The sequence below is a fragment of the Phalacrocorax aristotelis genome, chromosome 4 (genome assembly GCF_949628215.1).
Source record: "Phalacrocorax aristotelis chromosome 4, bGulAri2.1, whole genome shotgun sequence".
In the NCBI taxonomy this organism is placed as follows: Eukaryota; Metazoa; Chordata; class Aves; order Suliformes; family Phalacrocoracidae; genus Phalacrocorax; species Phalacrocorax aristotelis.
The window spans coordinates 5,438,196-5,465,777 of NC_134279.1; positions in this window are offsets into that span (position 1 = coordinate 5,438,196).

Here is a 27,582-nt window from a genome sequence, read left to right on the forward strand (position 1 = left end):
TTTACAAGTGCATCGTGTACATATTTATCATATCATTAAAGTTAACATGACTTAATAGCTCTATCAATGCTCCAGGTGCCAAAGCAACCTAATCTTTCATAAACCCTACCAAAGTATTTTCAACGCCCACCTTTAAATGATCTTCACGTTCTGTGTCACATGGAATCCAACAAATTAACGTCAGATACATAACACAAAGATTTATTGCCTTATACTCAGGTTCAAAAAACCCTGGGATTTTTATATTTAAACAGCAAACATGTTTATTTCTATTATGCCAGGCTTGCTCTGCCTCTCAAGGACCAAACTTGTTCCTACTTAAAATGTTATAATTATTGAAAATGTCCCAACAGCCAGGAAAATCAGATTTCAATAGCAATTTTGAGCTTATCGTTATAGTTGTGGCTTCTAAATCTTTTCCTCTAAAGATCTCAGAGTGTATTTATAACCAGTAAGCATGCTAACAATGTGTTCTGTGCTTTTACTTCTATTTTGGGGAGTTTGGGAGAAGGGTGCAAATAAATTTTTAAAAAGCTATGAAAATTAGAAAATAAAAGTGAAGAATATAAGTATCTTTGTAAGAAATACTTGCAACTGCTTGTGCAAAACTGAAACTTGTAAATAAAGAAAACACAGTTTTACTGTTGTGGAGGAGTTTTAGCTTTTTAGCAAGAAGTTTGTGACCTGAAAGGGCTGTAACTCGGAACAGCCCACAACATAATGAGAGGTTTGACATTGTCACAACAGAGGCATTAGTCCATCAGAAATGTAAGACTGGAAGGGTACAGTAAAATGTCCAAGTGAGAGGCCAGTCTACTCAAAGCAAAAATCTATTGTAACTGTAGGACCAGCAGGTGCATGATTTAAATACAACTTGCTTTTCAGTCTTCTTGGTATGTATTTTTCCTTTTTCTTTCTTAGTGATATTTTGGGTATTTTCAGGGTTTGGGTATAGATCCATTTATATTTTCAAGTCTTTTCTGAAACCTCTCTAAGGGTCATTAAAAAATTAACATCATTTACTTGTGAGGATATAACGCAAACATACTTTTTGATGGACATGCTGTTGGTGACTCTACAGGCTATTCTGTTTTGAATTTGTAAGAAGCAACTAGAATACTCCTTGCCTAAATGACAAAGCTAAGTGGTTAGTTTTTAAAATTTGAATAAGTCTCTGGATTTATTTTTAACTAGTCTTGGTAACTTGTTTTGTCATGGTATCTCTTCAAGCATTTAATGGAAATATCCATCAGAAAGATACTGGATATTTACATTCCTTGCTTTTCTTGCATGTGGGCCTCGTCTTCCATGCCACTAACCTGTTCCCTCCTCCAGTTTGGTAATGCACCAAACTACCTTATTGAAACTCTCCTGCATTTCTAGACCAAATGGCCACTGCAGAAGCAAAGATTGGCTTGCACATTCTCTAAGCGTGTGTAGGGAGTCTCAATCCAACCCAGACAGATTAGGTGTATGCAATCTGTAATATGCCTGCAGACATTCAAGCATCATGCCAGAACTGCTATTTATATAAAGCACATACCGTTCCAGCACAGTCTCTTCAGGTTACCATAGTTTATATTCTCCTAAGTTTATGTGTATTATGCAGAGCAGCTTGGGCTGAGCATATGCATACATGGCATAGAGGCAACCCCTGACTTCAGCAGAGAGGCTTTCCAACTTGGTCTTTCTCTCATTCTGAAACCAGAGTATAACCCAATAGCCTTGGGCCCTGTTCTGACATCTCTTAAGGATATTTCAGGATAAAGCCTTCCCTCACCATAATGAAAGAGATTTTCTTTATCTCAAGACGCCTTTTGGATAAGTCAACACAGCGCACATATTTAACCATTCAAATTTATTGGGTAGTTGGCATTAACGTTCTAATTTTTGACCTGCTTTTGTTCGTATTCTTAGCTTAGCACTCATATTACTTTTAATGTTACTATTGTGTTAATATTAACAGCAATAATACAAATAAATTTGTAATAACATTATTACTGCTTACTGTTGATAAATCCAATACAACTGTGAATTGTACTGGTGTAAGGAGGGTCAAAACTACATCCTGTGTCATTCTGATTTTTAGAATGCAAAATTACAGCCCAATGTATTTATGTGAATATTTTGGTTACCAAAAAGAATAAACTGGATCATTATCTGAATTAAATAATTTTTCATCCACTTCCCTCCCATGGGATTTCAGTGACTTACACTGCTGAAATTCTTTCAAAACCAGACCAGTAAAAAATAAAACTGCATAAAACATACTCTTAAGTGTAGTGGAAGAAAGGGTAAGGTGACCTAGCAACTCTGTCGTCTCTCATTTTTATGATTCCTTAGGGGGGAGAAAACAGTCTTTTGAGCTGAGTATGTTCATTGTAGCAAAATTACTATGAAAGATTCCCGTGGGACACTTGCATAACTGACCATTAGGAAAAAACTGGCACAGTCAGGAGAATACAGTAGATACATTTTTCTGTTCTCATTATTATCTTTGTCCCAAGTGTAGGACAGGGTTATATAATCACAGTTAGAATCTGTCTTGCATTATAATGTACTGATCAGCGACTGAGGATCTTGCCAAGACAAGGAGATGGCATTCAAATTAACTCAGTCTTGGGACAAATTGAAAACCCTGCCTAAACAGGAAACAGCTGAAAGTGGGCCTGACTACAGTCCTGTTAAACTCTTTACAAACGTTGCAGACTACACAAAAATCTCAGCTAGCAGCTTCATAACTGTTGTTATAAAAGCATAAGGTAAATGGAATAAAAGCTAGTTTGGGCTATGGCATTTCCTTATGTCATTGTTCAAAGGTACTGTAGTGATTACTACTGCCTTAAGCATTAGGAAGTTTCACCTCCCCCAAAAAAGTCTGTGTCAAATTGAAGATCGTTGGTACTGACGTATCTCTAAAGTAGTATAGTTTTTGTCAGGGAATAAAAACCTTTAGTATTGGAAACCAGTGTGAAGATTATGGTTATTTCCAGTGTAAACACAACTGCTTTTAACTCCTCCTGTAATTCATTATGTGGTTCGGTCTTGGCAGTGTCAGTCTACAGGATGTTTGAACAGAGTCGTGACCGCACTTATGTCAATGGGAGTGAAAACACCTGGAATTATACTAATTATGTGTGACCTGAAAGCTCAGTGGAATCAGTGGAAAGGCTTCTATTAATTGCAGTAAATGCTGGAGCAGAAGGTCCTTGGCCGGGTCTTTTGAAGGCCTGGGTATTCCGATTCCCCTGTCTCCCTCAGGATCCTCGCTGGAATTGTTCAGCACTCTGGATAACTGAGTTCCGTTCCAGAAAGGCCTGTTAGTGACAGTGATTTTTATAGGTCATTTTAGAAATCATTTAAGTTCTGCTTGAACAATGTGAAATGTATGCCATGGGGCAGTGCAGTAAAAGGAACAGCAACACAGGTTGCTGGAGTAGCTCACCTAACCACCAGGCCGTTTTGTGTATTGTTTTTGTGTTATTTTTTGATGTGCCTGTCTAACACTTAGTCTATATTATTATATACAGAGACTGGTCAAATAAAAGATCTGCCAATTCTCCCTGTATATTCCCCAAAATGAGCTCTGAAATACACTTTTAAAAGGCAAAATAATTTTTAAAAGCTTTTTTAAGGTAAGTCATTATTTCATTTTCTATCATGATGCCATAGAATGTCTTATCTCAAATTATTAGATTTCAGTTACAGATGCCAATCCACCCACGACCAAGTCATTCGCCTAACTGACTGCAACTCAAATAATTTCTCATGAATTTCTCTGTTTTGATGGACAAGTACACACGAATACAGTGTGTGACTACAGGTGCAGAGCTTTCCTGTAACTGTTTAAAAAGCAGTGTATCTAAATTACCAGAGACTCCAAAACAAGCATGTTTCCTGTTTGCTTAAAAAATAAAATAGGCTAAAATTAGAAGCATCAGTAGGGAATGATAAATATTCATTAACTTGGACACAGGTGCAGTCGAACTGTATTGATTTATTTTTTTGTTAAGGACTGCATTCTACATCTGTCAAACTGTGACGCTGAGATCAGGGTGGTGTTTGCCTGGGGATGCCCTATGCTTTTTTCTCTGCTGAGGCACAGCAGGATGATGACATCAGGCATTTCCAAAACACAGATAATTCAATTCATTTCAATTTCATTACAGAAGTAATGAAAAAAAAATGTAAAACTGGCATCTGCAGACCGTCTTCTATCCTGTTCGGTATTCAAAGAGCCTGGATATTGCTCTGTGTAACAGCAGGTTCTATTCAACACAAGGAGGTAACATAGCATATGATACTTGCAGCCCAGCTATGCTTCCCTGCACATACAAACTTTTGTTTGTAGCTCTCTAGCTGTACTAAGTTCTTCTTCATGTTTGGAAGAACACTGAACCACCGTATTCCTCTTGCACCCTGCCAAGACATGCCACGCTTGGCTGCAGTGGCCATACTGCAGTCAGCGACTTCACAGAGTGCGCGCATGGCTGAGGAAGGAACAGCCAAAAGCATTTATTAAGAGAATACTGGAGACAGACAGTTTTGTCTTTCAGGGAGTTTTGTGATCAAATTTTGTTATCCAGTTACTTGTCCTACTGCTCACAATTCAATTACAACTCTATACTATAGATTATATCCTCTGAGACTTCCAACCGAGTTCATGTAAAGGGCATTTGTGCACTGTTTAAAACTCAACACGGAGGCAATGGGGTATTCTTAACTGACAGTAAGTATTTATGATTCAACCTTAATATGTTGTCATTGCCAAAGTTTTCTTCTTTAAAAGAATGAATTTATTTATATGTTTGGAATTATTTAAATGCAGTCCTAGATTTGTATGCATCAGTTTCCTGTTCAAAGTGTTGGGACTTAAAATGTAAAAGTGGAAAAGGAAGAAAAGAAAGGATAAATATAGGTTTGTTTTTAAATGTTAAAGTGCTATGTTTTCAATATATTTGCTGGGCCTCTAAAATTGCTACAGGTATTTGGGTTTGACTCAAACTGGTGTGTTTTATAAACTTCAGTGACTTATAATTAATGGTCTGGTATGCTATTGATAAACTTCTTTACTATTTTTGCTTCCTTTAACATCAATACCTACCGTTCATATCTTGGAACATACAGAGTTCATACTGACACAAAGTTTATTTGTAGGATTAATATTTTGAGGCTTTTGTTATTGTAGTGAATTTATATCTTTATAGTGTAAAGAATGTTATTTCCCTGTACAGTATTTAGCCAAATGTAACCTGCAAGCTAAATGTAACCTGCATGCCAGCAAAGCCAACATAATTTAGTAGAATAACTGTGCTAATAAGTGCTCACGTGGTACATTGATGTACATATTATGAGCAAACATACATACATAGCATGCTCTGTTTTTCAAGAAGTATAGGGGTTTTGCTTCTATTCTCATTTTCTATTATATTGCTAGGCTGATAACAGAAATTTGGTGTTTGAGTTGTGTTATTAAAATATGGTGGTTTAAGAAGGTGTATCAATTAACATAGAATTCAACTGAGAAATATGACGATTAAATGGTCAGCAGCAGGTGATTATTAGGAAAAGTAGTAAAGCCCACAACAGGAGCCACATCCAAGAGCAACTTTCTGGAACAGGAACAAACTTGAAAATACTGCTAAGGTTTCCAAGTACAATTTAGTTTGACCTTTAATTAAGCTCCGATCTCTAGAAGGTAACTAAATTACCTTATCCCTAGGGTGGTCACTTAAGATAGGTGGCATTATTTGTGTAAGGTATTGGCACTATAGAGGCTTAAGAAAAGTATGCAAAGAATAACTCTTTCCTATTTTCTTCCTTTTCATCAGCTGCCAAGTCATAACTTTGCTGAAGTAATTACACTTTTTTTGTGCCGATAGCCAGCCGTGCATGTGTATTTTACTTGTCTGGAAAAGTTTCATTGTGCTTTTGTTGCACTGACGTCAATTAGAGCTAATAGTACATGATTATGTGGAATGTCTTTGAAGCTGAAAGATAGCACAGCCCTTATGTTCTGTGTGTCCATTTGTCATTCTCTTATTTGTTTTCCCCTCTTCTCCTTTATGTAGTTACTTCATCCTTTTTATACCCTTCATTTCCAAAATCACTCAGAGATTGAAGCCCTCTAGCTGCAGTCAGTTCCACTTACTGGTTTTCTGCTGTACCTGAGTTTCTCTGAAGTTCCCCTAGTGAATAGTCCTTCGTATATCTAAGTCTTGTTTTGTGACAAACCTCCTTAGCTGGAAGACCACCTAACCTAGGATGCATAAGTTTGTGTATATCTACAAAGCAACACTTTGCAGCTATGAGGGGGTGTAAGATCTAACACTGACCCTGAAATTGGGTCCATATGCATCTCACCTGACACATTTGACTACAGGGCATAGTGGGGAGAGGAGGTATGACCTGTCTAAGAGAGAGACTGGGAAAAAAACTTGGGCAAATGAGAGCAAATCTAAGGCAGCAGGGAAAGAGATGTCTGGGTTCTATCCATAGGAAAAAAGACAGAAGGTATTTTTGCCTACACTGTCAACAGGTGTTAATGAGAAAAGCCTATGGTTTGAAGTCTCAACACTTCCATGCTTTCAAAGCTTTTCAATGCTAATGCAAGCTAATAAATTGGAAGGATTTATTACTTAAGCTGGAATATTCTCATGCTGTCTGATGTTTTTATTTTGGACCAAGGGTTTCCTCTCATATCAGAGAGCAAATGGAGCAACTTTGCCTCCACTTGCACTGTGCTGTGTATTGTGAGCATGTTTATGTGAACAAAATGTGTAGAAATGCCGAAAGGGAGAGGTGGTAAAGCATCCACGTAGTGTCAAGACGATGGAAATCACCAATCTGAGTCAGGATAAGAGGAAAAATTACTCTTAGGTAGACATAACCTATTAAACTGGACAAAAGTTCAGCTAATTTCCACATCAGTGAGAGTTAGTCAACCACTGTCCCAACCACAAGGGCCTCGGAGAAGGGCTCAGGTAGTGAAAAAAAAAAAATGGGGTGGTGTGTTTTGTTTGCTGGTTGGCTGTGGGATTATCTGGTAACTTGGAAGTGCTGAATAGGACCAGGCCAGAAAGGGAGCCCATGACAGCATACAGCTGCCCAGGTCTTCTGCAAGGACTACTCCACAATGTCAGGGGAAGAATATGCTAAGTAGGAAGTCACATTTTGAATTGGCAAATCTGGATATTTTAATTTTCCTACATCTCTTGTAGGAAACTGTCTGAGTTCCAGTCAACAAACACCAAATTCCTTCCATAAAACAAAAACAAAAAGAGCGCTTTCTCCTGAAATAGTGCTATGAAGCATCTGCTTTCAGTTAGACACAAAATTTCACTTGGAAACATCCTGCTGGAGATGAACACCAAATGCACTCATTTAAGAAATCGATGCCAAAAACAATCTGAAGAGATCTCAGTCAATAATTGGCTTAACAAGATTTCTCCTCCAGAATATTTGAGAACCGTTAGGGACTGTTGATTCAGTTCATGGTATCAACTATTGAGTCCTTTGCAGCTCAGGCGGTACCCAGTGGTGTTCGCAGATGCAGATGCGTCTCTGATTCAGTGACTGAGGAGGTGTGTGTGCCTGATTGACACCTGCATACTGATCAGGCTCGGTTTGGCTGTCTCTGGGCAGCAAAGGTAATCGGCATTCAGCGGGCTACGCAATGCTCAGACTTGTGCAGCTTAACTTCCCATATTCTGCATATGGAAATGATGAATCCAACAAAGAATTAAAACTAGCATATCACAGAAAGGCTTGCAGTATCATATGTGAAAACGAGTCTTTAGCGGACTAAAGGAATACATCTACCTTTGGGTATTCTTCTGATTGAGAAAACCAGAGCTTTTTAAATGCAAACCAATTAAGTTCCACATCGGTAGTCCAGGTTTTCACAATCTTTTTATTTCATCAATAGTATAATTTATCTTGTGAAAGGGCTTCCCCAATAACATAATGTGCATGAGTTTTGTTCTACCCTTTTCCACAGGGTTGCACTTTACCTAGAGCGTGCATTGAAAAGATGCAGACTCTGTGCAAAGTTACCTGCCTGCACTCAAATGTGTCAGCAGCCCCTGCCCAGTTTCTTCCTCACCCCACACTTGGCATTCTGCTCTTATTTCCATTAGGATTTGAAGTATTGCCTGCTTTGGATTTCTTCCTTGTTTCAACTGCTTTCAGGAAGCAATAACAAAATATCTCTTGATCAAGTGTGTTTTTTTTTTTTGAACCGGATACAATGAACCAACATGCTTGAAACCAACAGAAAGCCTTAGTGTTCCCTAAAACATTTTTTTCCTTTTTTCAGACATGCTTATTTTATTGTACACAAAAATCGTATGACTAGTGCACTGTGATCTGTAAGGTCAATCAAGATGGAAATGCTTTGGAGGTGTTTTGCTTTTTTAAAAAATCTTCCCCCCCCCCCAAAAAAAAACTTGACACCCAAAGTCACACACTAGAAAAGCCTAGAAAAACTCCTCTTAGCTAGTATTCATTGACAGCAATACCAGTATAGGTACTGCTTTGTGCAGTTATGTTTTGTCATTTCATTTTCATCTAAGTTCATGGTACTAAGACATTAAATTGAAAGATTTTAGCAATTTTGAAATAGGAGAATCTTTCAAATTATGATGGGGATGAACAGGAGCCCTGACTGTGGAATTCTATGGAGAAAATATCTTGAAATATCCAGGATCTGGAGTGATGCAATGCATCTTCTGAAATCTGAAGGAAACCTCTTTTCAGCTTTTACTAGAGCTTGTTAAAGGCAGAGAAGTAATAAGAGGAAAAACCTCTACTGATTCTCCTTCTCAAAATGTGAAAGAAGGAAAGTAAACATTCAATTAAGGGGATTCATTTCACTTATGTCACACAATCCTCTTTACTAAATATCACCCCTTACATTTTGTGCAATTAGCCAGCTCCGTTGCCTCAAATAAATGCAATGTTAAGAACAACATGCTCATTAGAGAGAGTATTTCCTGGTTAAGGAAGTGGTTCTGGGATTTTTTCTTTTTTTCATCAGCAGCAGTGTATTTTTTTTAGTATCACTGATAGCATTTAACATTTTAAAAGGCAGTTGAGATTTTAGCTAGTAGGTTATGTTCAGTGAATGAATACTGGAAAAATATTTATGAACTGGAGCTGTGCTGCTTTGTGGGAATTGAGGATCTGCCTGTTAGCTGATGGTACAGGAGGTGGTTTGTGCTGGCCAGAAAGTAGCCAGTATTGTGGTGAGTACAGTGCTGTTGGAGTCATGTAGCTGAGAGCATTTACTGCTTTATATATCTCATGTTGTGCCATGTAATGTCCTATTTCATTAAAAGTAGCAGGGATATAAAAAAAAAAACTTGTTTTGCTTAACATCAACATTGGTTTATCTAGCAAATCAACTGCTGAGTTGACAAATTCTTTTGAGCTTGATTGTGTAGCACATTCATTTTTCATGGAACAGTCCCTTGCTGAAATGGCTTCTGATGACACATTGGCAAGCTACAGAAAATATAAGTTTTGGTGCCATTTTCTGAGCAAGACTTCTCACAGTAGCAGAACACTTGTGCACATAGTTCTTCTAGACACATTTTCTTCTGTAAAACTGAATGTTGGGTTGTATTTATAGAACTGCTCTTAAGCTAAAAAATTACAATCATCCACTTTTCAAATGTGTGTGGGTAGCAGCCTGCAGAATCCAAACAGAAGCTTCGTTTCTGTAGAGAGCAGATCAATGACATGTTGAAATTTACAGCAAGCCCATCCCCAAGGATTCAAAGTCTGACAAACAAGCACCCTGAGCTTATGAACTTATCAAGCCTCACTTCAAATTATTTTGAAAGAGAGTTTCAAATTTTACTATTTAGTTCCCAAGGGATAACAGCAATTTCAGACATTCTCAGACATGAGCAAGGGCTTGAAGTATTGACTACAGTGGTTGGATTGCTAGCAGAGGTAGAACAATGAGGAAATAATAATAATACAGTCAGCTGCTTGGCCCTATGTGTCTTGAAACAGACGGGCTGGGGGGGGGGGGGGGAAGAGTTGATGCTGAGAACCTGGCTGAAGAACTTTTCCAGGGGAAGAAAAAGAAAAAGCAGGGGGGGCAAACTTTTCAACAGGCTGTATTTGATGGACATTGTCATCACTGTCACAGTGAGTCACATCAAACTGTTGCCAAGTACCTAAGCAGAAATAAATCAACAAAGATCTACAATTTCTGTGTCCTAGGTATGGTCTCAAGTAACTGCTCAGCAGCTTCAGCAGAGACTTCTGCACATTCGTATCTATTAAGAACAGCAAAATAGGAGAAGTTGCCAGATTCATCAATACAGAAGGCAAAGAAAAGCCTTTTCCCTGCAATTAATAATACTCTCTTTGGTTGTGTTGCATTTTGAAAGTCTGAAAGCTGAAAGAATTTTAAGAGTTCTAAAACAATGGAAAATGGTTTCTCTCACCTTCCTTTTCTACCATTACTGATCCATTGCATTCTTGATCCTCACTTGTTGGCAAAACTTTGATGTTAGTGTTAGCAGTGATATTCCCAAGAGAGAAAGGTGGTCATTTGCATCCTGTTTGAGTAGATGGTTGCTTTCTTTATAAATAATATTCATTTTTAACAGTAACATTTAAGGTAAAATAATTTCTAAACTGTCGGGTTCCTTCTGTCAATACTGCTTAACTGATATGTTACTACATTGGATGTCAGCACACTTTAAAAGTACCTTTGAAGTTTGCAATGTCGGAGCCTACAATTCACCAGTTTCCTGGATGTGTGGAGGAAACGGCAGACTGGCTGCACAGGGAGGTAGTGGGTTTTGCATTTGACCAGTACCTAGCAAGTGTCTTCAGAAGGTGAGACGATGCAGGGCCTAGACTCTTTGCCATATAGAAATGTTAATTAAAAGTTTGAATTAAGCCTGAACAACTTTCAAAACAGACTAAAATCAGATGGAAAATATGGTTCCTCACTATGGATCATACAGTCGTTTGGTTTTGTCTTGTGTACAGACACTTAGTAAAGTTGACAAAATCCTCATAAAATTGTTTGAGATGTCATCTGAACCTTGTTGTTCAAAAATATTGAGATTAAGTGTCGTAAGTTACTCTTCTAAATCATAATAATGTGTTTCTTAGAACCCAGGGCGATGTGTCAGGTGTAGTCAAGCTGTAGAGAGAACACTATTAGTTCTTTGTGATTTATGTAATGTGTATGTCTATGCAACACAAAATTACACTAACCTTTCAGACTTAGACATTGTGTTGCAAATGGAGGTCTAATTAGCTTTCCACTATCACCCCCAGGTTTATTTCAGAATTACTGATTTGTAAATTTTTCCGTCTCTTGAATATCTGTTCTTTGGATTTTCATTCTCCAGCTATTAGCTTGCATTTATTCCAGGCTGAATCTCCTTTTCCTGGGGGCTCTCTCTGCTACCCTAGTAATGTTTTTTAAATCCACATTAGTATTTCACTTTCATTTGAAACTTAATATTAAGAGCAGACTCGTTGAAATGGTATTGCTTCTTATTTCCAGCTACCTAGTGACAAAATTAATTGCGACTAGGTATGTTGGTAGTTCCAAATACTGTGTCCCGCCTTGCTCCCCACCTGCTATTCAGCCACAGTCTTCATTTATGGCCTTCAATCTGTTTTTAATCCAAACCTGTGCTAACAGGTTTTTTTTTATAATTGAAATTCCTTGCTTTACTTTGAATATATGAAAGCTTTTCCTCCAACAGCCAGTTCTGATTTTATATCAAAGCAAACCATGAAATCTCAAAGTGATATAAATGCTAAGTAAAAGATCTTGATTATACAGCCTCTTTTGAAAGCTTACAATATTAAGATAGGATTTGACAGCCCAAATGTAGGCATGTATTATATCTGTATCTGAGCTTGTCATGGACGTTTCCTTTATAGTAAGTGGGAAAGAAGAGCATTTTTAGGCATCCTAAAGACAGGTCTCAGTCTGTAAAGCAGAATCATGCTCAGGAAACACCAGTGTCTCTCCACTAACTGAACAGAGCTCAGATACACACTTTATAGACAGATGACTTTAAGTGAGGGGAATTCTATCATTAATACCACAGGTGTGTATTTCTTTATTAGATTAGGTTTCTAAGCTCTTGTATTAACTCCGGTAACATTTTACATGTGAATCTAAGGCGTTATGATCCCTTACTGTAAAATTTTAAAAGATGCTTCATTGTACTTTAATTTGAAGCACTCTGGTACAAGAAGCTGGTAGCATTAAATGCAGTTTTCCCACACTTGGTCACCTTCAGGCTTTTTTGAGACTTTGCTCCTAGGCTGTTGGAAAAATATTTGCAACAAAAGGTAATTTTGTTATAGTGTTGCTGATTTGTACTGCATCAGTAAGAAGGACCTTTGTCCAGCAGGTTTGCTACCTGCACTTTCAACTGCTGCAACAACTCCAACTCTTTGCGAAAACATTTGGCGTGTGAAAGCTCTCAAGAGACTGGAAAGGTTGCTAGGAGCATTGATAGAATACCTACCACTGTGGAAATTATCATCCCGCAAGTATCATAAATGATTTTATTGAAGCTACAGTAGTCCAAGTCAACTCTTTAATAGCAGAACAATAACTTTCTTGTGCCCTTAACTTATGTTTGTAAAAGATTTGTCAGTTAGAGGAATCCTGGATAACATCTGTTAATACCAAAATAGAGATACAGGTTTCTCACTGTGCATCAATGATGAAGGTTTACCAGAAACAATCAGAAGTATTACAACTCCATTTTCACATTAAAAATCTTAACTTTAACCTACCAAAGTTCACATAACATAACAGGTGTTTTTCAATGGCAGCAGCTTTTGGACTTCATGCTAATCATTTAGGGTCAAGTTCCATTGCTTTTCATTAAACCTTGTTAGCAAATTGTTCACTGGGGGAAAAAAAGGACTAAGTAACAACATGATTTTTAAAAGTGCTCTCTTCACCTGTTCCTTACACCAGATGGAATAAACAACTGATCAGTGTGTTGTTTTTCCCAACAGCATAGTCTCAATAATTCAGCAAGTGTTTTGCAGAGACTTACTGCCTTCAACAATTAGCTCCAGGACAAGCTGTGGAGAAATCTATAAAAGCATGTTAAGGGCACTCAGTTCACACAAAAAATACCTAACAAATTAGGGCAGGGTAACAGTTCCAGGTGCCAACACTGGGGATAAATATCCTGATAGCTCTGCCTATGAACTGCATATATTGATCTTCTTTTGGAATTTTCCTATTTTTGATTTTTCTGTCCCCTCCTTTGTGATTGTTTTAACAAATTGGTAATTTCAAGGTTGCATGTTCTGGCTGGATTTCATGCTGGGTTGACATCTCATGTGCTTGGAAACGGCTTGGCTTCAGCCTAACACAGATGAAAAATAGAGCCAAAATGGGGGAGGGTGTAGATAATTTTTCCCACAGAATGCAATGCGTGTTTTCCAGATATATTATTTTTATATATCATATGAAAATTAATTTGCTCCTCTTTATAACATAAAATATAACATACAAAATATAGGTTGCTAGTTACATATGGAGAATATTAGATTTGCTTTGTTTGGTATAGCATAGAAAGCTCAAACAAAAAAAAATAATCTGTCATTAATGTTAAAACCTTCTTTGGTCCACTCACGCTGTTTAGAGGTGCTAGTGTATAAAGAGAAGTTTTCAGTGGTATTGAACCTCTCTACATCTCTTTATTATCCTTGTTGCAGCCTTTGGAGGACAGCAGGGAACGGTCTCAAATGGCTTATGCTGTGCTGCCTGTACTCCTCTGTGTGACAGGCTGTTGCAATCTGCTCTATTAGCAGCATCAGGGTTTGGTCAGAACTTGTGGGAGCCACGACCAGCTTTCTGAGAGGTCCCTGACCTGTTTTGCAACATGTACATTCAGCAAATTAGAATATTGTCCTAGAGGATTTTTTGTCTAAATATCACTTATGCATACGTAACTGCAAATAGAAAAGAGCATTATACCTTTCCGTTTATTAGAAAGTCTACCCTTGTGTTTTATGCGCAATGATAAAAAAAACCACAACCATAGACACAAGAAGTTGAATACTTAATTATTTTAGCTTCCTTTTCATTGGTTTGCAAACAGATGGTAGACAAAAAGAATGAAAGAAGCCTATGGCCAATAGAGGGTTATAGCAGATAACTGTAAGTGTAAAAAACAATTAAGAGAAACAAAAAAAGAAGAATCTGGAGAAGAACCTGGAATTTTCACTTTTAAATTGTCCAGACTGATGAGGTTCTTCAGGTGATGTTGGAATATGGTCTGTCTGTACCCTGGCTTCAGATGTGTTGGGGAGCTCCAGTGTTGTCAGTGGACTTTCCCAACGAACACTGTCTGAGCCCATGACTTTGAGACATCAGAGGGTTAGATATAGATAGCAGTGAGGATAGACCCTAGTAGCGTTCAGGCTACAAAGAGTCTTCTGTAATACCGTCTTGAAGCATTACATCCAGTTGTTCATTCCAAGGCAGGATAGCAGGTCAGAGCTGCAGGGAGGTATTTGGTCAGCTTGTCCATGTAGGAGGTCCTGGAAAAGGAGGGAAACAAGCATGCAGCTAAGGCAGCCACACGGATAGCAGACTACAAGGGGCAGCAGACTCAGACTGCTTTTGTATCCATGTAAGATTATAAAAAGCCTTGCACCAAGCCTGTCTGCTTAGAACTACTCTGAGAAATGTGAAAGCATTTTTGATTATGCTTCCTTATTTTTAACAGCATTATTTTATTTGGTGTTCTTTCTATGCATCCTTAAGGAGTTATTTTGGAACACATTCCACTGAAACCAATAAAACTTGTGCTTTTTCTCCTTCTTAATGTTTACTGGAGTTATTATGGTGGCCTTAAGTCTGGTGAGTCCCGTTTAGTGCCTTTTATTTGAAGAAAACCCTATACTGAAATTGCAAGAAGCATTAGTTGTTTCCTTTTCTTATTCAAGATGGACATATGTGTCTTTGATTACATGGTAAAGGAGTAGCATGGCACATACAGTTGCTAGGCAGAGAAGACTTTCTATGGCTAAAATACAAAACTTAGCAGCCAAGGCCAAATGATTAATGCCTGCATCTGCTGTAGACTGATCCAAACAAGATGGTAAATCTGTGCTTGCCTCACAGTATGGATTGACTATATCTCCGAGCCCATTTCTACCTCACCTTTGCCAAAGGGAGTGTTCCCAGCACTGCGTTCTTTCTATCTCCACACATAGGCACTCCCCCCTCAGTTACTATCCACTTGCTCTGGGCACTTCTGTTACACGAGCATTGCCACTTAGCACACTCCTTTGTGAGCCTGTTCAACTCTCTAAGCTGCCAGGAAGCTAAAATAACGGGGCTAGGGACAGGGGAAAGGCAGGAATTTTCCTGGGGCTTTCTTCCTGCAGGCTTAGCAAATTGAACCAACTCAGCGAGGGATCTGACAAACTCCAAAGCTGGTGCAAGGGCAAGGAGGTGGGCTGTAAAGAGCAGGGATGGGATCTCATAGCATAGGGTCAAGGAGCAAAAGGAAGGAAGACAGAATAGTGGAGGGAGGGATGGAGTGGAAGTACTTTCTTGGTGGAAGCTTAAGTGTAGTGTCAGACTGTATTTGTACCCTTTGCTGCCCTGTTTGTCACTAGGAGCTGTACCTAACTTGCAGGGCTAGTGTCTCAGTGAATGAGTTCCTCTAAGTCAATGTAGGGTTCAATAGAATAAAATGGCTTAAGAACATGTATGCATTTTTAAGTTATCCTTATAGAATTGCTGACCTGAACAATTTGAAGCCAGGTTTTCAGCTAGCACATGAACCACTGTTTTGCACTTTTAAGACCAGGAGAGACCATATGTTTCCCTGTGTTTAAATGCTAGTAATGTTTACTACAACATCAACAGCATTCTGTTGCTTCTTATAAAGGTGAAGTAGCAAGCTTCAGGTAAAAGGAAAATACTATAGCTGTGTGAAAATCAGATCATTGCCAGCATCCTCTGCAGGAGAGTTCTTTTTTTGACAACCTTTTCAGAATCGTTTGATTATTGAGCAGTGCATGTAGTTGTTAACAAAAGCTGTTCTTGAGCAAAGGGCCATGAATTTTTCAGGAATAAAAGAGGCACCACTTCCTGTCACAGTGTATGCCCTTGAGTTTTTATGCTCTCAGAAGTATGAATTTATGAAGATAAATCCTCAGCAAGTGTAAATGTATGTGGCTCCAGTGAGCTCAGACAAAGCTGACTTTTATCCTTGGTTAAAATTATGTGTTGTGGCTGAGCCAATTTCATTGTTCACTTCCACTGAAAGGAACATTTCTGCTCCCAGTCCACAGGCCTACTCCATTCCTTGTGCTGGCTCTGGTGGGTGTTGCCCTCTGCCGAGCCACTTCAGCTGCCTAGAATTGAAAAAAAATAGTCAGCTGTAGAGTGTAAGCCTATCCTGGATGGGAAGTGTTTCCTCTGCAACCGAGTTCATGGTGTTAGGGTGAAATAGCTCACTCAACTGAGGGGAAAAAACCTAAATTGTATTAATCTGGGAAAAAAACCCAACCCAAAACCCAGTGTTGCTCACAGTCTAAAGCCAACTGAATGGACAGTCAGGGATGTGGAACTGGTATAGAAGTGAATATGCCAGATGCTAGCAATCTGGTTCAGTTCTATAACATTAGGTCAGAATCACTGTAAACACAGTTACTTTTATATTTTATTAGATATCTGGGTATTTAGTTTCCTAAAAGATTTCTGGTGGTGTTGGGTTCCGGGGAAGAAATAATCTAATATAATATGTAAGTATTCTTGCATGCAGTTTCTTTAATATCAAAGTTCCATACGCCTTTAACATGAAGACTTCTGATAAGATGATCTAAACTCAAACTAGTTCACTCAATGCCTTTATCTTATTCAGTAAGGATTAAAGAAGATTTATCCATTTATGTATGATAGAACTGTGTAATGAGAGCTAATGATATAGTGAATATAAAGTCATTTCATTCGTGCTATATTGTGCTGTACAATAAGGTTTGAAATTCTTCGAGCTTCCACCAGTTTGATTCAAGCTTATTTCATTCTCTAAATAAAAGCTTCTTACATATTGGAAGTAGAAACTGAGAACTGGGATCTTTTGAGTATTTCCTAATGATTGTTTAAAATCATTACCTGAATCAGTTATTGTTATTACATTAATTGGGGTAGAATTAAAAAAAAAAAAACAACAAACAACCTGAAAAACCCCAGTGGAAATTAAGAGAGTTTGACTCCATATGTAACTTAAAATTCCCTAAAATTACGTAACATCTGGATGTCTTGCTGTAATTATGTTAGTCCTTCACTACATATAGGCAAACCCTACAGACTAGGTCTAGCTCTGCCATTCATTTTGAACAAAAAAAAAATCACAAATTAGAAGTATCTTTCAACAAAAGAAATTAGTAAGTAGCTTCTGCGGGCGTAAAGTGTGACACTAGACTTGCAGCGCTTTCTGCTTGATTGCTAAGCTGCATAGAAAGTTTTCTAGAAACAGTTTACAGTTTTAACCGTGGGACTTAGGTAAAATAATAATTTAGTGGAACTAAAAAAGTATTTCTGGGTTAATAACTGGACAATGGGCAATGAGTACTGACTGCTCCCTTTTTAGAGCCTGAGAAAGCAAATTGAAAGGTTGGCTGCTGTGGGTAGCAGAATAAAATGATGCTTCAAGGGTGGGCATTCAGGTTAGTAGGACAAATATTTGCTTAATCCATTTCTTTAAAACAGTACTGTAGTTCTCTGATACTCCTATCACAAATCTAGGAAGTAGAGGTGATGATACAGAATAATCAATGTAATTCTTGTGGATAACTGATTCATCCTTGAGAAGGTAAATAATCCACTGTGTGGGGCTTTTTCACCTACTGATAATCAGACTTCCAAAAAATCAATATGTACTTGGTGGAGAAAGAATTTAGGTTTTGCAGCAAAGTACAGCAGGTTATATTTCTTCCTGTAAAGGAAGTATCACAAGGGATAGTGTAGTCTCTTTTGATTCACTAATGTTCTTCCTAGCTGTTGTAACCATTATGTTACTGACGATCATTCTGTAGAAAAAAAGATTTGATAATGCTTTTATTTACCCCTCTGACTTGAAAAATAGTATTTCTGTCTACAGAAGAATCCTGTCCTATGGGCTGTGTGTACGCACAAGTGTGCGCATACTCACATCATTTGAAGCTGCACGTAGTCAGATTTTAAGTGCGTTAATTTACATTTGACTTGTGAAGGTCTGAAGTAGGTATCATCTTTTTCTGACAAAACCTCATTTCACCCCAGTTTGGTACTCCTTCCTTGATAAAAATGCTACTACTGTTCAGATAATGGCAAAATGCATTTTCTTAGACTCTACAGCAGATAATCAGAGAAACAAAGCTCACACAGTCCAGTGCTCTCTGCTATATGGGGAAAAAAGTTAATTTACAAAGGCTTTAACTTTAAAGTGTTCACTGCTTAAATGAGCCTCCAGGCCTTGGAGTAAGAGTTTGATCTAATGATGGAGTGGTTCCAGTTTTGAGATGCTTTTCTCCATCATGGTGCAGACAACTTCAGTTTCTGCTAAAGCCCTTTATTAGAGATGGGCCTGAACAGTACAGCTCAGGCTGCCTACCTGCTCTGAAGACTAATAGACAGAGGTGGTTGGGCTGGAGGCTTAGCCTTCTTCCTGCTCTTGGCAGTTAGCTTACAAGCCAACCCTTATTTGCTGGTGGAGAATCTTTTGCTGCCCGTTGATATGAAAGAATTCAGCCAGAACTCACTCAAAGTAATAATAAATCAGATTTATCAGCAAGAGTTCCCTCTGTCAGCAAATACCCAGGGAAATTTTCCAGCATCGTGGTTTTCGGCTCCCAGCAACCATGCAAGCACTAGTTGCATCAAAATTGTTTCTAGTCATGAGACCAAGGTTTTAGCTGTTATTGCGTCCTTTAGTAGCAGCCTACCCAGAAACCTTCACAGAAGAAAATCTAACCCTCTTCTCTAAAAAGGCTTGTAATTTCCTGCCAACTCATTGCACTATCAAGGCTCAGAGGGGGAATGGCTGAGTTTTTTACACTCTTAATTATGCAGATTAAGATCCACAAAACTTTCTTTGGACTCTGCTCATTCATAAAAGACCTAAGTTATCTCATTTATTTTAACTGTTAAAAAGCCACTATGAGCTGTGGGGGCTTTCAGCATCACTTTCATGGCCTGTTGGCTGGCCTCAGCAAAACGAAGAGAATGACAATGGAAAAGTATTAAATCTCTTGCAGCTGGAACTGTGCTACCGCTAACCAGCCTCATCCCTGGAGAGCAGCTATTGCAGCATTTCTAGAAATCTGCGTAAAACCATGTGCTGGTATGACTAACTGGAATTATTAAGCTAAGAAGTTGGTTCTGCTGTGACAAAGTTTTTCAGTCTTTAGTCTCAGGAACCCTAGGGAGCCGTAGTAACTTTGGCTAAACCATATGGTTCGTGGGCCCTGGTGCTATGGTTCAGGAAGCTGTCCTCTGCCATGAAAAGTGATCTGGTTTCTCTAGGCTACGCGCAGCTCTGCACCTCCACTGGAAAAAGGGCAGGGAGGAAGCACTGAAACAAGCTGAAATAGTTTGAGGATTGCTGCAATAAGCACTTGCAACATTTTTCATTTCTCCACTGTCTTTGGAGGTTATTGCTTACACGTACAGCTCAGCATTCTTCCCTTGCTGCTGTTTTGTAAAATCTGCCTTTGAGAAGCATGTTCTTTCTACTTGGAGCTCTCAACACAGCAGAGCATGGCAATGAGCTCCAAGTGGAGATTCTGCAAAAAGAGTCATGGTGTGTTGGCACCTGCAATGTTTTCTGTTAATTCAGTGAAATAACTACTTTAAGTGGAGAAATCAATCATTAATAAGCTACATTGAAAATGTCACATTAGTATTGGACAAATACATTGTAATGCTCTTGCTTATCTTTTTTCTTTTTTCAGTAATGTTTATAACTTTCTGTTAGACCAGAAATATATATGGAGTTTAATGGTGTAGGTAGTCTTGATTTCACGACAGTATAAGCCACTGTTTTTATTACATTTAATGACTTTATAAATTAACTGCTTGGTATATAAAGTAGCCTATTCTAATCTGAAATTTAATTGAACGTGTATCAGCTGTCCTTCATATCTTTCATATAAGAACCCTAATGTTCTTTGGTACCTATTCTTTTCCAAGTAAAATGAGCATAATTAAGAAGTTGTTAATTAGCCGAAGAGTATTTTTGGTTTCATTTTGCTTTAATTCCTCCTAGAATTGTCTTTATTATCTGTTAAGGAAATTGCTCCCAAACCATTAGCATTTATCATACTGGAAAACCCATTTTAATAGTACAAACTCTTAAGGTAGACATAAGCAAGGAAAATGTCTGTTGAGTTAATACAGTGTTAAACATGAAAACTCTGGCTTGTCTAGTAACTACAGAAGGTATTGTGAACCAACAATGGTGTCCTTTATGGATAGCATTGGACACGGGTCTTAACGGATGTCTGTAAAATGAGAGTAATAAATGAAAATAGCTTGAAACCAGAAGTGTTCTTGAAACCGAGTTCTGCTTTGATCCAGTGTTCAAATTGTTTTGTTCCATGAAAATTCTTTAAAAAGTTTTTGTAGGCAAAAGCAGAAGGTGGCATCCAGGCTGTGCCAGAGGATATCCAGAGCCTGCCTGCTAAGGATGGGTGTTGTCAGAGGAGCTGGTTGCCTTTAAGAAAAGCTGTCTTTTGTGTTTTGGAAATTACAGTGCTGTCTTTGCTGAGCCAAAATAATGTTTTGTTTCCCTTACTGCTGTTGTAATGAAAGGAGGCTTGTATGTTCTTAGTCCTTCATCTTCCATTTAGGCGCAGATTTGCTGGCCGTGGCTTACGCAGATACAGGTCTTTAGATCCAAAAAAGCACCTCTGTAGCTGGTGCTGCTATTTAAGATACTTGGTATTGTCTGCTGTGATTCACATATCCTCACTGCAAAGTTAATTTGAAGTTATTTATTTATTGCCTTTAATCCTCCAGCTGCTTCTGAACAGACACCTCCCTCCAGCTGTTGGCAGTACTTCTAGTCAAATGTGCCCGGCACAGCTCCAGGGTAACATCCTGACGAGAGCTCCCATCTCTGCTTTCACCTGCGTCAGTCCTGTCCTTGTCCATCGTAGGAACCCTGGTCAGGGGACTCACAGGATGGGTTTTCACCGTGAGGGTCTCCCTTTAACGAGCTTGTCACAGCACGGGGAGGGGGATGAAGGCGTAACTCAGCACCCAGAACGTGTAATATTCTAAAAACTCAAGTGCTGCTAAGCAATGTGGCTTGCCCACTTCCAGACCAAACTGAGATGTCAGAGGAACTTGCAGGCAAAGGCCTGGAAGTCTAGTGGCTTATTTATAAAAACTGATCTTCAGGGGAGACTGTCTGGTTTGAAACAGATGTAGTATCACCATTTTGCAACTGGACATAATAGTCTCAGGGGACTTCACAGCACCATCTGCATCTGAATGAATGAAATAAGTTTCTGTTATAGCTGTGAGCTCAGATTTGAACTGATTATTCAAGTGGCTAGTGGCCAGCTTGTGTTTTTAATGCTCTTACAAATGCTAATGCCTGCATGCTAGAGAAGTATTTAAAGAAGACAGACTTAGATGACAGAAATCCCAAAGTTTCAGGTTTTTTTCACTTCATAGTTTTTTATTAGGGGCAGTATTTAAATGTTTTTTACATAGGGGATGTTTTTCTGAAAAGGAAACAGATGAAAACTTTATGTGAGTAAAAAACACTAGCATGAAATCTTGTATATATAACGAGAAGTAAAGAAAAATCTGTCTCCACTTCGATTACATTAAATTATTAATTATCTTAATTAACTAGTTAACCACTTCCAGTTGTAGAAATACAAACTGTTACTACTAGTTGTTTTGGTATGTGAGTACCAATTAGTATTTTCTACGTTCAAGACTAACTACATCAAAAGATATATTTAATTAAAAGAAACAACACTGCAATTTGTCAATATAGATTCTTTTCACTGCCAGTAGTTAACAGAGCTCCTACTTCAGCAAAGTACTGCAGTGTTGAAAGACTCATTGCAGGTGTGTAACTTAGCGATACAGTTATAATTCTCCCGAAAGAGAGTTGCAGAAATTTAAAATAGCGCTTCTCCAAAGTTCTGATAATGAAAGAACAGGCTTCCCACAAAGAGTTGGCAAGTTTCTTGCAACTATTGTTGCAAATGAGAGACCTCCTTCATGAAAAAAAGTGTAAATTTGCCAAGTAGATGAGTTGAGGAATTACCTTGCCAACAATTTTTCGGTTTATGTAAGTTAAACAAGAAATAGATTAATATTAACTCTGTATTTCCTGAACCGATTTCTTTCTTTTCTTTGGCTCCTTAAGGCTATAACTTGCTAAGTTTAGCTCACTAAATTGAGATTAATGAAAGCATTGGCTGGAAGTGGTGCTCACTGGAGTACATGTTATGTTTTTACAGAGGAGGCTTTTGCTCCTACTAAACATGATGGGGAAAGTGCAGGTTTAGGCCAAAAATAGTATTCTACGGTTTAAGGTTTGTGAAATTTTTATTTCACTTGTATATTTTTAGTCACTGGTTGGCCAACGTTACATTCCATATAAATAATATGTAGCATTCCCTCCTCTTCTTCCAGAGGAATAATATAAGCTTAAAAAAAACAAACAGTGTGCAGCTATTGTTGCTTAAGAGAATCAGATGAAGTACACAAAAGGGAAGCTGTAGATGAAGACGTGCTGTTTAATAGCCGAATGGGGACGCAAGGAAGCAAGGTGTTTGAAGATTAATTTCCTCCAGTAGAAGGAAATAAAAATAGAAGAAAATTAGTGAAGGATACCCAGCCTTGTCTTCAACATAAAATTAGAGCAACTGTAAGGATTCTTTTTAGGATGTTTGTAGCAGTATTTCATCAGGAGAGATCTCAACTGGGGAGGAAGGAACTATTAAAAGCTAAATTCATTACTCAATTTCCATGATTATACTAAAGCAAACAAAATTGACAAACATAGTTACCTTTAAATTTTGAACATAAGAATGATTTTGCATGAAAAGAACACTGTAATGTCTTTTCTTTATGTATAATTAACACAATTAGAACTAGGGAGGCAGAGGTACATGGAGTTTAGGAGGCGAAGATAGAGAAAAATGAAAAATGAGATATATGACAGCCCGTGGAAAAAGCATACTCATCTCAGAGCGACTGTTTTGATATTATGAAGATTAGAGAATTTCTCATATGGCTTTCAGGGAAGGTATGTGTCTGTGACACCATTTCAGGAGAGTATAAGTCATCATCTCTAAAGGTTTGCTGTACTTTGAAGTACTGCTAAAATGTTTTTGAGGGTAAATTTTCAAATGGTGACACTGACCTTAGAATAAGTTTCAAGGAGCTTTGTGGCCTTTAACGCACCTCTTATCCTTTCATGAAACTGAGAGGAAGCTAGCCCAGAGAAGAGAGTGATTACGATGAGGGTCAGAAATTACTCTCTGTGTTCTCACAGAGGATTATTGTTAAAGAGTTGTCAAAATCTCAGTTATTCATGGAGTTCTGTGTAATAGTGGCAGCCAAAATTCTGAGTAAAGGAATAAAGAATGAATAGGTAATTGAAGATAAATTCCTTGCCTCAAGATAGATTTTTGTGAAAGAATCTTACACTTTACTGTGAACTTTAGCTTTTCCTTCTGCCCCTCAAAAATCTCATTTACTGTTAAAACTGCCTAACTGGGCTAGCATGTGGACGGTTGCTTATCCAGGCCAGCCACTTTTTCATATTTAAATCTTTTTTTCTTTGTGTTCTATCTTATCACTATTTTTTAATGTGTGATTTTGTATAGATTACTGTAATTATGGAGAAATATTGAACCAGATCGCCTACAGGTTGGAGATATGAGGTCTTGAAAGCATCTACTTCTGATATGTTTCTCAGCAGGATCCATTTCATTATTATGAAATTATCGCAAGAAATCAGAGCTTTATGCCTATGATTCCAGACGATAATATGAGATGAATGCTCTGCTAAAAGAACAGTAGAGAGCTAAGTCTGGTAAAGTGAAATCTGCAGCTGTGAAAAATAAAAGTTGTGGCACAGTAAATGGGATAATATCTCTGAGCTTTCAATACCTTCGGTTAGAAGAATAACTTGCTCTGTGACAAATATAGGATGAAGTGAAGAATCAGATTAAACCCAAGAACATCAGAGTGTTTGGGGTGCCAAAAGTTGCACACGGAGATAATTCATTTTTTGATTGCTTGATTTGAAAGATACTTCATCTTCATATCAGAAACTTTGCTTTATCTAATGAAAAATCACACCATTTTCAAAGCAGACCAAATAGGAAGGAGGTGCAGGTGCTGTTTAGTCTGAGATATAAAAGGTATGGAAGGAACATTTAGATTGATGGGAAAGCCAAACAAGCTTTTATCCAAAGAGAGATTTTTTTTTCCTTATCTAGTATTAAGGTCTTCTGTCACTCATGAAGGGTTCATTTTGACTTCTCCATTAAAAAACAAAACAAAACAAAAAACAGACAGACATGTAGCGGTAGAATGAAACAAGTGGTATAGAGGAGAACTTGTGGTCTTCCTTCATGTGCATTTTCACTGTATATAAGCTCAGATGGAGATGAACCAAACTACACTTGCATCTAGATTACTGCCCTGAGAAAAGCCACTTCGTATTTCTGGAGAGGTAACAAGGCAGAAAGCTGCTGGGTTGAACTCCAGGCATGGTTTATTAAAACTCTTTTTTCAATGTATTTTTTCAACAGAAAAGTATCAGTGATGATAACTAATAAAACACCAAAGGCGATGTGGTACTAGCTACCTTTTCTTTGAAAAGTGAAGGTGGGATGTTTTTTGTTGGTTGGTTGAGTTTTCAGGTCCAAATAGCACTTTGTCAGAAAGGATATTTCTTCAAAATTCATGCTTCATGTTTGCCTTCAATCTGATGTCAGCAGTGTTCTTTCATTTGCTCCTTATCTGTGTTATAGGCTATTTAATAGCTTAAGCGTTTACTTGTTGCTCTTTTCCCCTATAAAAAGCTGTAAATCATATAGTGGCAGAATCTGATTCCAAATAACTGTCTTGGTCTTTGAAACAAGAAAAAGCAGATTTGTGAAAGAACAAATAAACCTTTCATCTAGCAGTATTATTAGATGTTTTATCAATAAAACATCTACTTTTGCACCAGTCCTCCAAACAATTTGATTATAATTTGACTTTTAAAAGCTTGGCGGTCCCTTTTTCTTCAGTAAGATGACATCTTTTTCTCACCACCTAGATACTCACGTCCATTTCTTTGCTGTTTGGAGATTTAATACTTTACAGGCAAGAATAAGGAGTAGGAATTAGTATTAACATCCAGTAGTTTCTACACTTCCATGAGGAAAAAAGGGTATTGTAATTAAATGGTAATATTACAAATATTTATACATATAAATATATACGTATATATTTTTTCTCTCCTGAATAGTCTTCCCTGGTACTTCTTCCCTTAGTAAAGCAATTAATCTCTGTGACTATTTGGTTGTTTGAAGGTCTAAGACTCATATGACCAAGTCTGCTTAATCCAACTCCCGTTAGACTGATAAAGTATGGATTGAATTCATCACTGCTCTTTGTGAAACAAGGCAAACTTTTTCAGCTGTTTGGTCATTCAGGAACATTTGGCATTGGGGTTAGTGTTCAACTGCCACACTTCAGACTTCTAGCTTGAATTCCTAGTTTAGGACTTTCATCTCCCAGGACTCCTGCAAAAGAAGGGAGAAAAGAGAGAATGTCATGAAAGCAATATGTGGAGGGACAAGAGGACAATTCTATGTATTAGAAGAGAATAGGTGTCCAGAAAGTGATTAGATGCACCCAAATTAGGCTGTCATGTCTCTTACAAGACTATCCTCACGTTCAAACACAACTTTTTCATTTGCTGTCTTCCACGTCCCTTTCAGCCCACAGTCCTCCTCTGCTAAAACTGTGGACTTTCAGGGGAATAAGAGTGGAGTTGTTCTAGCTGGTGGGTTTTGTCTTTAGAGCATCCTGAAATATTTCACAAATCTTTTGCCTCATGCAAGTCTGCTTTAGAAGAGTGCGCACTCTTCAAGCCTCTTTCTAGTGGTGCTTCTGGCAGGAGAACTGGTAACAACTTAGGGAAGTTCAGGTGCCATTCCCTGCATCTCCTGCTAGTGACAAATGGTGACCAGAAAGCATTTCATTATATGTGAAACTGTTACTGAATTAGTAATATAGTATATATTTAATGAATTAGAAAGTATATGTATATAGTCAGTGGCACAGTGTTGTATATGTGTGCGAGTGGATAAATATACAGACGTATGTATGCATATATACAATGCCAGTGATAAATGCCAAGCTAGATTTAATTTCTTGTGGCAATACCAGACTGTTAGGCCTCACTCACTCTTCAAATAAATGATATTTATTTATATGTGCTATTTAAGTATCAAGTACGAGAAGTCCAGTCTCTGTATTGGCCCTGCAAAAATACTTCCTCCTGCTGAATTCTCCCAAAGCTTCCTAACTGATTTGTCTCATCTGTCTCAGGTTATATTAATGCCATGCAGGTACATAAAATCTAGCTTGGCAATTCAGAGTCTGAATGTACATATTTACTGCTAACTCAAGTCCACATAGATGTTCCCAAGCTTAGCTATATATCGGCTACCTTAGCCACCGATAGAAGAGCTGCCAGTGCAGTGCCAGGCCTGTGAAAACTCTTCCAGGACCTCAGGGAAATATGGGCAGATAGCCCATGGATTGTGGTTATATGTTGCTCTAATTAAAAGCTAATTCAGGATGACCTCAGCATATGCTCTCTAATATTCAAATATAAGGAGGAAAAAGCAAGGATGCAAAAATAACATTTTCCCTGTATCTCATCAAATTGCAAATGGGTGTGATCTTAGGGACTATGTAGCAGGCTGGCATTACAATGGAAACAAAACAGAAAAGTAAAGATAGTAAATCCTGTAGTATACCACACTTTCCCTGGGGTGTTTAGGGAAAAGAGAGAAGTAGTACCAAAAAATTGGAGTTCAAGGCATAGGTTTTTAATGGCCTCAAACACTATTTTAAAAATGTGTCCAAATACCTTATTTGAAATTTTTATGTAGGCAATGTTTATTCATTTGCAGTTGTCTGTATGGAAAATACAGTAGGTATATTTTGCTTAAGGAATACATTGCCCCATAAATGACTGTGTGAGCATCTCATCCACGGTTTTCCAATGGATAGGTTTTCAGCTGGATTAAGTCTAATTGCACATCATCTTTTCCCCCTCTCAAAAGAAAAATAACAGGCAACTTCCTGCTCAGCTCTTTTGTAAGCTGGATTGTACTTTTGACAGCTCTCCAGTTCAGTGGCTATTTGGCAATGCAGCAGACTATCGCTGTAATCTTCAGGCTAAACGTAATGGTCATATCTTGTGATTCAGAGGTTGACAGTCCCATGGAGCAGTTTAGAGTGAATCTGAGCATTTGAATTCATTTTAATGCTTGAACCTTCTCATTATTAAGTCCAGTGCT